Source organism: Pinus tabuliformis, chromosome J, assembly GCF_031772625.1.
Source record: "Pinus tabuliformis cultivar Carrire ecotype Pingquan chromosome J, CPIR1, whole genome shotgun sequence".
NCBI lineage: Eukaryota > Viridiplantae > Streptophyta > Pinopsida > Pinales > Pinaceae > Pinus > Pinus tabuliformis.
The window spans coordinates 949,511,148-949,521,941 of NC_142295.1; positions in this window are offsets into that span (position 1 = coordinate 949,511,148).

The window sequence follows — 10,794 nt, forward strand, 5'->3', positions numbered from 1 at the left end:
AGTGAAGAATCTTCATCCCCTTCTCACTCATGTGTCCGAGCCTATGATGCCATAATGTTGCATTTGCTCCTTTGGAAGTTAAAGCATTAGCAGAGTTAGAAATATCATTGCATAAATACAATGTATCAACCTTTTCACCTTTTGCTATTACCAGGGCTCCTTTGGTGACCTTCTAAGCTTTATCTGTGAAAGTTGTCACACAACCTTCACCGCCTAACTTCCCTGTTGAAATCAAATTTTTCTTCAAATCTGAACATGCCTTACCTCCTTTAGTAGCCATTGGTTGCCATTCTGTTGTTTTACAAGAACCTTACCTATTCCAACAATTTTATAGGGTTTATCATCACCCAAACAGACTTGTCCAAAATCTCATTGAACATAGTCATAAAAATATTTCTTATTAGGTGTGGCATGAAATGAGGCCCCTGAATCTACCACCTAGGAATCAGTAATATTTCTGGAAGAGAGAATCAAAGCATCTTGTAACACCTCACCTATCATGATTATTTTCTTACTGTGCATCTCCTTCTTTTCCCTTCTGAGATCTACAATCTTTCTTTAGGTGTCCCTTCTTTCCACATTTCCAGCACACTATCCCCGATCTAGACTTGGATCTGCCTTTCCTTGATTTACTACGATATCCTGAGCTCTTTCCTCATTTCATTTTTCTTCCCCTAGACTCTACACTCAAATCTTTACCTGATGTCTCACTGGAGCTTTTCTATAGCATTTCCTCGCTAAGGATAGCACCGACAACATCATCAAACTTTAAAGTACTAGATCCAAAAATAGAGTTACTAATGGCCATTACTAAACCATTCCAACTTTTTGGTAATGAGCACAAGAATAACAGAGCTCTAACTTCATCATCAAAGTTTACCCCTACAGAACTTAACTGACTTGTAACTGTATTAAAATCATTAAATGGTCTGCAATAGATCCACCTTCCGACATCTTCATATTAAATAACTGTTTCATAAGAAATACCTTGTTTGAGGCTGAGGGTTTTTCATATAGTTTCGCCAACACCTGAATCAAACCCTCTGTCATTGTTTCCTTCGAAATGTTGAAGGCGAATGACGCTGCGAGGCACAACCGTACTGTTCTGAGTGCCTTTCTATCAAGAATGTTCCATTCTTCATCTGTCATAGCCGTCGGCTTCTCTTTTTTTTTGCTCAATGGTAGCTACAGATCTTTCTAATACAGATAATCTCCATATGCATCTTCCACAGCATGAAGTTTTGGCCGTTAAATTTCTCGACCCTAAACTTATCATCTTCCGCCATTGCTCCCACCTGAATAAGAAACCCTTCTTTCCTACGAGTTTATCAGCCAAATAGACCTTCGGCTCTGATACCAGTTGTTAGAAAAATATTATATATAACAGAGAAATGCAAGACATATAATATGTGGAAAAACACAAACACATCAAGCTAGAGAGACACAGATATACATGGTTCACCCAGTTTGGGCTACGTCCACCCCGAAAAGCCAGTCCTTCCTTTCTATTATCCAGCAAAATGAAGAGACACAACCTACAACAAATCCGCTGTAATATCTTCTGTTTTCTCTCACAGTCTCACCTCTCTATTTCTCGCTCTGAGAATACACCTATATTCCACAACCTCAATACAATACCCTCATACAAAGAGAGGGGTTGCCTTCTAGGGAAAAAAACCCTAAACTAAACATAAATTCTACCATCAGAGCATCCGCCTAATGAACAACCCAGAATGACTAGAAATTACTATACTTTTACAAGGAAATTTTAAATCTATTTTTAGCTTCAGGGGCGCTGCCCCAAAACCCCTGCACCCCCCCCCCCCCCACCCGCATGGAGGGGTGTACAATATTCCTGGGGTATACATCTAGCTGAAACAAAGACCTTTAAATTAGGATGATAATCATGCTCCACACCCAACAATCTCCCACTTGGAGAATGATTGTAGCAACTCCACCGCTGCTTCATTTGCTGGACAATGACTCCTCTTTGGACCTGGTTGTTTCTAATCTTCATAGTCATCCTTGAAGATCAATTGAAACTAAGCATATTCTCAGTTTCTACCTGGTTACAACTTTTGTTAGCATATTTGTGGGATTCTGGCTAGTGTGTATCTTTTTCAGCTTCAACTCTCCATCTTCCAAAACTAATCATATGAAATGGTACTTGAGTTGTATGTGTTTAGTCAAAGAATGAAATGCTGAGTTCTTTGCAAGATGAATGGAACTTTGGCTATCACTGTATAATGTGCCCATATCATGCTTCTTACCCAACTCATCCATAAACCTTTGTAACCAAATCATTTCTTTACTAGCCTTTGTAGCAGCAACATACTCTGCTTCTGTTGTTGAAAGTGCAACAACACTTTGGATTTTTGAAACCCAACTGACAGTTGTTCCACCTATAGTAAATACATATCCTGTAGTGCTCTTCCTGTTATCTCTGTCACCTGCCATATCTGCATCAACATATCCCTGTAGAGAAATGTTTGAACCACCAAAGCATAATGATTGATTTGTCGTACCTCTCAAATATTTGAAAATCCATTTCACTGCCATCCAATGTTCTTTTCCTGGATTGTTCATGTACCTTCTTACAACTTCCACTGCATGTGCAATATCAGGCCTTGTGCAGACCATTGCATACATTAAGCTTCCAACTGCTGATGCATATGGAACTTTAGACATATAATCGATGTCTTCTTGGGTCTTTGCGCACATATCCTTATTAAGTTTGAAATGGCTAGCAAAAGGTGTACTCACTGGTTTTACATTGTGCATATTAAATCTTTTCAACACCTTTTGTATGTACTCATTCTGAGACAATGTTAATTTGCGATTTTTCTTGTGTCTAGTTATTCTCATACCAAGGATTTGTTTTGCAGCTCCCAAATCCTTCATTGCAAATCAATTTGCCAATTTTCTTTTGAGCACATTTATTTCCTGCATGTTAGACCCTGCAAAAATCATGTCATCTACATACAATGACAATATAATATAGCTGCCATCAATTTGCTTTTTCATATAAACACAATGATCAGAGTGACATCTAGTATAACCTTGTTCAGACATAAACTTGTCAAGTTTTAGATACCACTGCCTTGGAGCTTGTTTTAAGCCATACAAGCTCTTCTTCAACCTGCACACTATTTTCTCCTTCCCTTTTACCTCATATCCTTGTGGCTGCTGCATATATATCTCTTCCTCCAAATCCCCATGGAGAAAGGTTGTCTTTACATCTAACTGCTTAAGATGCAAATCTTCAATTGCTACTAGACTTAAAATAGTTATGATTGAAGTCATTTTAACAACAGGGGAAAATGTTTCATCAAAATCAATACCTTTCTTCTATGCAAACCCCTTCACCACAAGTCTAGCTTTATACCTCTATTTTCCTCCATCTTCTTGCTTCAACCTGTAAACCCATTTATTCTGCAATGTAGTTTTACCTGCAGGCAACCTGACTAAGTCCCAAGTTTGGTTATGCATTAAGGATTCCATCTCTTCTTCCATGGCCAGCTCCCACTTCTTCCCACTTTCAACCTACATTGCTTCTTCATAACATTCGAGTTCACTAGAATCAGTCAAAAATAAATAATATAATGAAGGAGAGTATTGTTTAGGGAGTATACTTATCCTGGTAGATCTTCTAACACCACTTTCAGGTGTTTGGGGTGCCTGTTGCTGTTGTGGTGGTCGCTGTTGTTTTGGTTGTTGATTATTATTATTTTCAGGCACCTTTACCTTTTCAGTGATCCCATCAAGAACTGTGTATTACTTGTTTTCTTTTTCCTGTTTCTTTTCCTGCAACTGATTCTTATATAAGACCTTTTCATTGAATATTACATCTCTGCTTCTAATGATTTTGTGATTTTCATAATCATATAAGTGATAACTAAAATCATTAACACCATATCCAATAAAGGTACATTTCTTTGATTTTGCCTCAAGATTTGTTCTATTTTCTTTATTAATATGGACAAAGGCATCACAACCAAAAGGCTTTAAAAATGAGTAGTTTACCTTTTTACCTGTGTATGCTTCCTTTGGAATACCACCATCCAAGGAAATTGAAGGCCCTCTATTTATTAGATAAACAACAATATCTACAGCATCTGCCCAAAATTGTAAAGGCAATCCTGCATGCAATCTCATGCACCTTGCACGCTCCATGATTGTTCTGTTCATCCTTTCTAACACACCATTTTCTTGTGGTGTTCTTGGAACTGTCTTCTCTCTGCGAATTCCATGCTCTGAATAGTACCTATCAAACTTGTAGCTTCATGACCCAGAACAAGAAACTGTGGATAATCCGGGTCATGAAGCTACAAGAAACCTCCACAGAAGCCTAAAATCTAACCTATCAAACTCTTTACTGCAATATTCACCTCCATTGTCTGATATGAGACACTTTAGTTTCTTTCCTGTCTCAATCTCAACCAAAGCTTTCCATTTCTTGAAAGTATCAAATACATCAGATTTATTCTGAATACAATAAATCCAAGTTTTTCTAGTTGCATCATCAATAAAAGTAACATAATAATGAGAGCCACCAAGAGATGATACCTAAGCAGGTCCCCATACATCTGTATGCACAAACTCTAATTTTTCACTCTTCTTTTCTTTCCCAACTCTGAGAAATCTGACTCTCTTATATTTTCCATAAATACAATTCTCACAGAAGTCCAAATCAACATTCTTCAAACCCGACAACAAATTCCTTGAGTGAAGAATCTTCATCCCCTTCTCACTCATGTGTCTGAGCCTATGATGCCATAATGCCACATTTGCTCTTTTGGAAGTTAAAGCATTAACAGAGTTAGAAATACCATTGCATAGATACAATGTACCAACCTTTTCACCTGTTGCTATTACTGGGGCTCCTTTGGTGACCTTCCAAGCTTTATCTGTGAAAGTTGTCACACAACCTTCACCGCCTAATTGCCCTGTTGATATCATATTTTTCTTCAGATTTGGAACATGTCTTACCTCCTTTAGTAGCCATTGGTTTCCATTCTGCTGTTTTACAAGAACCTTACCCATTCCAACAATTTTACAGGGTTTATCATCACTCAAACGGACTTGTCCAAAATCTCCTTGAACATAGTCATGAAAATATTTCTTATCAGGTGTGGCATGGAATTAGGCCCCTGAATCTACCACCCAAGAATCAGTGATATTTTCGAAAGAGAGAATCAAAGCATCTTGTAACAACTCACTTGTCACATTTGCTTCATGATTGTTTTCTTGCTGTGCATCTCCTTGTTTTCCCTTCCGAGATCTATAGTCTTTCTTTAGGTGTCCTTTCTTTCTGCATTTCCAGCCCCACTATCCCTGATCTGGACTTGGATCTGCCTTTCCTTGATTTACTGCGATATCCTAAGCTCTTTCCTCTTTCCATTTTTCTTCCCCTAGACTCTACACTCAAAGCATTACCCAATGTCTCACCGGAGCTTTTCCATCACATTTCCTCACTAAGGATAGCACCGACAACATCATCAAACTTTAAAGTACTAGATCCAGAAACAGAGTTACTAATGGCCATTACTAAACCATTCTAGCTTTCTGGCAATGAGCACAAGAATAACAGAGCTCTAACTTCATCATCAAAGTTTACCCCTACAGAACTTAACTAACTTGTAACTGTATTAAAATCATTTAAATGGTCTACAACAGATCCATCTTTCGACATCTTCATATTAAATAACCGTTTCATAAGAAATACCTTGTTTGAGGCCGAGGGTTTCTCATATTGTTTTGCCAATGCCTGAATCAAACCCTCTGTCGTTGTTTCCTTCGAAATGTTGAAGGCGACCGATGCTGCAAGGCACAACTGTACTGTTCCGAGTGCCTTTCTATCGAGAATGTTCCATTCTTCATCTATCATAGCCGTCAGCTTCTTTGTTTTTCTTCTCAATGGTAGGTACAAATCTTTTCTGATACAGATAATCTTCCGTCTGCATCTTCCACAGGAAGAAGTTTTGGCCGTTAAATTTCTTGACCCTAAACTTACCATCTTCCACCATTGCTCCCACTCGAATGAGAAACCCTTCTTTCTTGCGAGTTTATCAACCAAACAGACCTTCGGCTCTGATACCAGTTGTTAGAAAAATATTATGACAAAGAAATGCAAGACATATAATATGCGGAAAAACACAAACACATAAAACCAGAGAGACACAGATATACGTGGTTCACCCAGTTTGGGCTACGTCCACCTCGAAAAGCTAGTCCTTCCTTTCTATTATCCAACGAAAGGAAGAGACACAACCTACAACAAATCCGCTGTAATATCCTCTGTTTTCTCTCACAATCTCACCTCTTTGTTTCTCACTTTGAGAATACACCTGTATTCCACAGCCTCAATACAATACCCTCATACAAAGAGAGGGGTTGCCTTCTAGCGCAAAAACCCTAAACTAGACATAAATTCTACCGTCAAATCATCCACCTAATGAATGGCCCAGATTGACTTGAAATTACTATACTTTTACAAGGAAATTTGACATCTGTTTTTAGCTTCGAGTGCGCTGCCCCTGATACCCCTGCACCCCCCCGTATGGAGGGGTGTACAATATTCCTGGGGTATACATCCGGCTAAAACAAATACCTTTAAATTAGGATGATAATCATGCTCCACACCCAATATCTGTTATGTCCAAAATTCTCTTTTGCAAACAAAAGGGAACTCCCTAGATCTAGTGGAATGATCTAGAAACAACAGGGGCAAAAATATCTATGTTAATATGTAAGAAAGACCTACCTGGAATCTATAGTAAGGCCTCCTCTTATCCTTTCTTGTAAGCTCCAACTCTAATTCCAAGTGTTATAAATGGAACCCGCAAAATGAATAAAAAAAGCAAGAGAACTACAATATCGACATAACATAAACTAATGTCTCTAATTAATGAGTCAAAAGGCTTTGAAATTCATAAGAATCAACATTACACAGGTATAGGAAAACAAAGTGATTTTTGTATTAATAAATGAAGGAGAGAGTGACAACCATTTATAAATTCTTGATTTTGTGTATGTCTCCCCAATTGTCTTCTCCTTCCTTGACACAAAGCAAACCTTCAACCACAACCATAATGCATCAATGGATGATGATTTCTTAAGCTCAAAGTAGCGTGCATGAGTGCACTAGTAATCTCCAAAAGCCAACCCAGACTCTATGAGAGGAAGTGAATTTATAGGGTAAAAGTGGTAGTTTAGGATTTACCAATCTAGTCTTGAGATCCACATATGAAGGAGGATAAGCTCGAAGGATAAGAGATAAGACCCCTAGAGTAGGAATTTGAGATCTCTATCCATGGAAAATGGTTAAAATCACCGTAGAATATTATGGAAGGAGAATATTTCAAAATATTTTTATTTTTCCCGAAATTATATAACCATCACACCTGTAAAGTAAAGAAACCTCCGTTGGTCAGTGCAGGTGTTCAGTTACGCCACATGTGATCATCGGAGGTGGACTAAAGGGCAGAGTGCGTTGGGGCCAAAAACATGGTTTTGAGCTGATTTAGCTAGAAACTTAGACTTTTTGGAGATGTGATGCTTAGGACTTTGCAAAGCGATAATGACAAAATGTCAAGGATGTTGATTAATCCGATTTTTCAAGACTTTTGAGTGAATGCAACAAAATGACCTGTAATATATTGCCCCCTAAAGTACAAAGTCAGAAGCAGTGGTTGAGGACTGAAGTGATTTACTTTGTGACAAGTTTGGATCAAGAATATATTGATTGAGATTATGATCTGTTACAATACATATTATCATCATGATATCACTGTTGAGGGAGACATACCCATACTCAGCATATAAGCCATTATACATGTACAATGATCAAGAAGTCTCATCCACTAATGACAAAGTGTGGACCCATGCTTGGATGATTGTCTGAATGATCATAGCCATCATACTTTGTAATCTTGTATGAATCCTGAAATCGAAACCCAGATGGATGGAACTAGATCCAGGGTCTTCTACCTCATCACTCAATAGTACGAGTATAGCCATGCAAATAAATGAGTTCAAGTCGAACATGGTAGACACCATCTGATTACTTGTGAATGATGTAAGTTGTCAATAGACACGAGAGAAACCAACGATAATGATAATGGCTCTCAAGGTATTATAGTACAATTTATGTGGTGTGAATGAATGAGTTGAAGTCAAACACCACACAGAATATTCTGATCGAAGGTCAATGATGAGGACTTGCCGCTGAAAAAGAGGAAACTTTCCATTGAGGTATGCAAGCTCCAAGGTACTGAATTGAGTTTCTAAGTCAACTTCCTGAATAATGAGTTGATTTTGACAAGAAGCGACCTGTCTCAGGAAAGCCTTGATGTATCCCTCTTCAATGACATGAAACAAGTATCAAGATCTGAGACAGAATGATGTTGATGCAAAGTTGGTTCAGGAACGATAGACATGAAAGAAGGCTTAAAAGTATTATAGAAGATGTCATATGAAGAACTTCTCTTGAACATATTGACAACGCTTTATGGAGTTGTCAACATTGACTCAAAACCAATTAAGAAGGATTCCGATATAGAGGCAAGAAAATTTACCAACCCAACAATCACAGAGATGAAGTGAAAGAGTGCCACGTTCAAGAGTGACTCGCTACCATTAATAAGTTTAGTACCCTATTTTCCCAATTCCCCAACCATTTATGGCCAATCCTCTTTATTTTTGATAAGATTGAGGAGGATAACATATGCTTGATTTATAAGTTCATCCTTCGGATGAATCCTTCTAAGTATTTTTAACGAACCCTGAGAATGAGTGGTTCGTTCTCATCATGTTTGACGAGTCCAACACTGTTTGATGGTTTTACAAGTCCAGAATAGGTGTAACTTGACTTCTTTTTCATGTTTAGAGAGTTTGAAAAAGAGGAAGAAAAGAAAAATCTAAAGGTTCATTTTCGTAAATTTAGTCTCTTGAGTCCGAAAAGGTAAAAAATGATACTTAGGAGAACCTTTCAGTCATGTAAGACTAAAGTCCCTAACTTGTCCCGCAAAGCCTTCGTCATAGCTTCCCCTGATACATTAAACAATATTAAATCTAAGACACACAATCGTATTGTGCTCTTAGCCTTCCAATCCAAATTCTTCCATTCTTCATTGGACACTCCCGTTGGTTTAGTACCTAGATCTACCATGACCCACTGATATTTATCCACCAACAGATCCTCCATCTTGAGTTTCCATAACTCAAAACTCGGACCATTAAATTTCTCAATCTCTATCTTTTGACTACTCACCATCCTCTTTCACTGCTAGGATCGATCTCGCAGATCTCCCACTGAACAGGGTCTACCACAGGCCCGAGTGAAACCCCTCAGCAACAAAGGCATCCCCTTGAAGCAAAAACAACTCTGATACCAAATGTAGGTTTTAACCCCATATAGAAATTACCTACATACGAATTATAAAACACAGAAAATAAATAATGCGAGAGCATAACACATAAAACACATATACACAGAGATTTTCCCCTAGATCCCAAAATTGGGACTACCAACTTGATTTTTCATTATGTTCCTTTCAATGTTACAATACATATTTATACATGCCGAAGCATCCAATACCATGGACTGAAAACCATCACGTCCAAAACCATGGACCGAAAACCATCACATCCAAAACCATGTGCGAAAAATCATGCACAAAACCATAGGTAGGTCCGCCCAACCTAATATAGGGTCCAAAAACAAAATTTTCCGGGGCGTTGTCCCGCACCCCATAGAGTGGGGTTACCTACACCCCTCAAACCCCTTGTGACCCCCCCCCCTCCCGCTACGCAATCGGCGCAACGAAGGGGGGCTCTGCCCCTCTTTTAACCCCCCGGTTAACTACATGGGATAGTCATGGAAGGAATATAACGCAACCCAACATTCTCCCACTTATTGTTTTCTTTCCACAGGGGGGCCACAAGAGAGCTTAGTCATTTATCCAGCCTACGATGCCCATTGTTTCTCTACACCAAGAGAACTTATCAGAGCTCACAGATTTTGTCAATGCATCTGCAGTATTCTTCAAAGTGTCCACCTTTACCAACAACACCTTTTTGTCTTCTATCATATCCCTCACAAAGTGATACTGAACATCAATGTGCTTTGTCTTTGAATGATGTGTAGGGTTCTTTGCCAAGAAAATTGCACTTTGGCTGTCACAGTCTATCCTTATAGCTCCCTGTACTAACCCCATACTTGAACACAATCTCTGCAACCAAACTACTTCCTTGCTTGCATGAGTGGCTACCATGTATTCCACCTCTGTAGTTGATAGAGACACTACAGATTGTTTCTTACTCATCCAACTGACTGCACCTCCAAATAGGTTAAACACATACCCACTTGTATATCTTCTCTGATCCAAATCTCCAGCCCAATCTGCATCAACAAAGCCACGAATATCCAACACTCTATCCAATCCTGGCCTTCCTTGGTAGCACAAACCATAATCATTAGTGCCACGCAATACCTGAAAACCCGCTTCACTTCTATCCAATTCTCCTTCCCTGGTTTTGACATAAACCTGCTCAATACTCCCACTGCATGTGCAATGTCTGGTCTAGTACAGACCATCGCATACATCAGGCTACTGACTGCACTTACATATGGAACACGGGACATGTCATCTTCCTCTTCTTGTGTCTTGGGACACTATTCAGCAGATAACTTTACACCTACAGGAATAGGAAACTTCACCGGTTTATTATCCTGCATATTAAACCTCTGCAATATTATCTCGACATACTTCCTCTGGTTTAACCAGAGCTTCC